Consider the following 4,555-nt stretch of genomic DNA (forward strand, 5'->3'; position numbering starts at 1 on the left):
CCAATAAGAACAAGAGTTGGATTTTTTTCACCAATGAGCAAACAGTTCATGAGTCAGCTACGGGTAACTGGTCAAGACAAAATTATCAAGATTTGTTTTGTTCCCCTGTCACCAGCGCTGTTGACGATAGAATTATAATAACTTTTTTTGCTGGAAAAATTGATTAAAAAGAGATGTATTATGTAACGGGTGTAATAATAACTTTTGTTTTATTGAAATTCCCGCTGAAATATGTTGTATAGATTTTGTGTAAGTGTCCTGCAATCATGAGTCCAACAGTGCCACCTGCTGGTATAGGGTAGGGTTTGGTTTGGCTTTTGACATGTGACCGGAAGGCGGGGTTTTTGACAGTCTACAACGAGCTGCCAACGGTAAGACACGATCTTTTGGTGCTCCGCAAAAAGTTAATTTTAAACATTAAAACCAAAGCTGAGAAATCTCTCAACATGCAGAGGAATGTGATTGATGTTGTCAAACTGTTTGGATTTATTTTCTGTCGCCTTTTATGTTAGTTTTGCCGGAGGTTGCATGTTGTGCTAAAAGGCTAATTCCCCTTATAGAGATCAGAGATCAAAGCCAGCAGAGAAGCTTACCACGTGTTGTGACTCATTCATTTACAGGTAAATTGTACCCGTTTTTATACTCATTATTGTTATTATTTCTATTTTCTCATATACAGTATATAAAAAGGATGATGTTGGTTAAAATTCAGACTAAAGAAAAATATGTTGAATTCATTGTAAAGGTTAAAAAGCCACTATACGATCTCTTGTGAAAATGGATGTATACATGTATGTATAAGCTTTCTTGTTGTGAGTCCTTCGGACATGGCGGCGTCTTTTGGCGAGGAGGTGGCGAGGAGGTGGAGGCCACCTGAGTCTGCCAGTGGAGGAGGTAAAGCTGGCACCAGACCCGCCCCATGGGGAGGGGGCCTTCGTGACGCACCGGTCAGCACGCCCAGGGGAGGAGTCAGCACGCCCATGGGGGGTGGCCGACGCCCCGACGTGTCAAAAAGACGAGAGACAGCCGGGGGTTCAGATCGAAGAACGAGAGATGAGAGGCTCGACAAGACTAATTAGACTAATTCGATAATAATTCGGCAAAATTCGATGGAATTAAGAAAATAAATCTGCTCCCGTGTGGAAAAGCCTGTCTCTTGTCAATATGTTTCCCTAAAATTAAGAAAACGAGCATGCATTGTTAGGAGAATAAAGTTTGTGTTTGGTTAATGGAGTCGGATAACGAATACGAACAATTTGGTCAACGCTAAATTTTGTAGGATAGTTTTTCTCCCTAACAACAGGTTTGCAATTTTCTGGAGTCAACCCTCCATTGAGCTGCTGGATTTCTGTTGTGCATCTTCACACAAGAGATCATCTTGTCACTCGGCAACAGCAAGTGTGTGTTCCATTTATAGCAGTTCGGGGTCGGTGCATGAGAGAGAGCGAGATGTTCTTGCTCTCTCTCCACCTCCATTGTCTTGCTCAGAAATGGCAGAGCTCGGCGAAAGGCATCACCATGCATGGCGGCCATGCACGCATATCGATGCATCCGCGCAATGTAAACCTAATGATATTTTGTAAAAGCGCAAGAGAAGCTTTGGTTTTTATGAGGACGAGAAAAGCCAGTTGAATAAGTAGACTCGCGCCCGAACTCCGGGATGGTATCCATAGCAACTAAAGCACAGAGGCGAGATGGGTGATTGTGATGGAACGATGCATGCACGTGAGCATGAGCCAACTGTGTGAGATGGCGTGACTTTATCCCTCCTCGGTCACAATGTGATTCAACTTGCAAAGGTAGAACATTCTCTCATCTGATTTGTCCTGTAGAGGAGTGGCAAAAAAGAACAAGATACAGGAGAGAAAACGGACATGTTTTGGAAATGGTGGCACAGAGGGATTTTAATAGCTTCAGAATTCATCCATCCATTCATTATCTGCACCGCTTATCCTCAGTAGGGTCGCGGGGGTGCTGGAGCCCATCCCAGCCATCTTCGGGCAGTGGGCAGGGGACAACCTGAACTGGGACAGACAATTATCTCGCTCATTCACACCCAGGGACAATTCAGACCGGCCAATTAACCATGTTTTTGGAATGTGGGAGGAAAACGGAGTGCCCGGAGGAAACCCACGCAAGCATGGGGAGAACATGCAAACTCCGCACAGGAATGTTGGTAGCTGGCTTTGAACCCATGACCCTAGAACTGTGCCGCACACGCGCTAACCACCGCGCCGCCGTACTGAAGCTTCAGAATTCTTTAACATTATTTTTTATGAAGAAGCAGCTGTAACTTGAAGCCCCGTCCCACTCGTATAACACTTACAATTAAAAGTACAGTGTTTGTCATTTAGCACTTCTTAGTAGTACAAAAAAAACCCCAAAACAATGTTGATTTAAAAGAATAAGCAAACATACATGAACTATCACATACATTTTACTCATTACCTCATAGGTTGACAAATTTGCCTTTATTCAGGGTTGGGTAGGCTTACCTTAACTGGATTACTTTCAATGACTTTTGGATGACTCCAATACCAAATATGCTAATAAAAGACAAAAGAAACTAAATAGGAATCAAATGATGACTCACAACACGTGGTAAGCTTTCTCTCCTGGCTTTGATCTCTTTGATCTTCGGCAAAACGAACATCAAATGCGACAGAAACAAAATGAAAATCAATCCAAACAGCTTGCCAACATCATTTTGCCGTTTCGTGTATTCCGTTACTCCCCAAGCCTGCACAAAATGGAGTCATTTTATTCCTATTTAGTTTCTTTTGTCTTTTATGAGCATATTTGTTATTGGAGTCATCCAAAAGTCATTGAAAGTAATCAAGTTAAAGTAACCCTACCCAACCCTGCCTATATTTTACATCACTTGAGCCTCACCCAGAAGAAGCTGACATAATTGTCGGTCATCTTGCTGCTACGGGTACCCAAAACCCCCCAAAACCTTGGGAAATGCCGGGCAAAAATTAAGAAATAAAATGATACAGTTGGATCATTTTCAATCTCTGTAGCTTGTATTTTCCTTGTGCTTCTTTGTACTCATTTTCAGTTGCAAGACAATGCATCAATATCTAGTGGTCAAATAGTACACACTGCCCCTTATTAATATACTAATATTCTAGATATAGTTGAAAATACACCCTAGTATCCTTTTCAGGGTATTGTGAAATACGAATACAGCACATGACACTCAAGTACAGAATTTGAAATTGTTCAAGCGAGATGAAAGGCAATGAGAGCGCTCGTCTTGGGATCCAATGATTGCAGTTCGAATCCCGGCTCCTCCGTGTTACATGTCAAAGTGTCCTTGGGTAAGACACTGAACCCCTAATACCCCCAATAAGCAGGTTAGCGTCTTACATGGCTGCACGGCTGCTATTGGGAAATGTGGAGCACACTGTAAAGCGCTTTGGGAAGTCTTGACTTGAAAAGCGCTATAGAAATGCAGATCATTTCATTTCATAAAGATCGTTTTATGCTTGGAGTTAGTCATTTTTTTCCCTAATTAGTTTATGCATTGCATACATATCTTAGCACACTCTTATTTTCACACAGGAATGCTATTTTTCTCAATTTGTTAGGACCTGGCATGACATCTACCTCCAGAGGGCGCCCACCAGGGAGCAAGACAATCATCAGCCCAATCTCCCCACAAATGTCCCTAATTATCCTAGGGGTTTATTTTGACTGCTCAGACAGCACACTGGGGTCGGGTCATTGCATTTCCGTTGTCATTGCTACATCAGATTTGATTTTTGTCTTGTTTCTGGTTTGGACATAGTATTTGTTGTTTGCACCCACTTATTTTGGTTTGTTACTTTGTTAATTGGCTTTCCTCTGCTGTTCTCGTTTTTTTTCTGGTTTATGGTTGGACATTTTGTTAGTAGCTTAGTGCTCACTTGATTGTTTGTTTGTTACTTTGTTCCTTGCATTTCCAGTTTTATCTCCGTTTCTGGTTTGGATCATGTCTGTTTTAGTTTTACTTGGACATTTTGTTATTTTGTGAACCCTGGTTTGTGACTTTGTTTCTGTTTTTTTTTAAATGATTAAATACCATCCTTATTTTGAACACTCCTGCTTCCCTTCACTTGGGTAAGGACTACCCCGAAAACCAACACAATGCCCCCAATTTGAGACATCTGCATAATCTTTCAAGCGCTTCAATTTCATTACAATTTTTTAAATATTTCTTAAAATCGAAGTTTAACTCCTGAAAGTGGCTTTGGTTGACAGGAATATCATAATGCCGGGATACTGTAGTTTGTACGTGCATGCGTTGGACATCATTTCTGCATAAAATCCAGAGAAAATTCCCACTCTGCGATGATGGAGGAAGTGTTTCCCCTGCATTGGTCTCCGCATCCAGGCTACCCCCCTTTGCACACGTCGCTCTTCCCTCGGAGGCGATGACATCCAGAAGGGAGCCCGCAGCAGCCCTGATTGGCTCCCAGGCCGAGAAGGCGGCCAATTAGATCCGCGTGTGCTTCCCCACCCTTGGCCGACTCCTGGCTCCGCACATCACTTATACGCTTTTACAGCGCTT

The sequence above is a fragment of the Urocampus carinirostris genome, chromosome 6 (assembly GCF_059441175.1).
Source record: "Urocampus carinirostris isolate Australia breed hairy pipefish chromosome 6, RoL_Ucar_1.0, whole genome shotgun sequence".
NCBI lineage: Eukaryota > Metazoa > Chordata > Actinopteri > Syngnathiformes > Syngnathidae > Urocampus > Urocampus carinirostris.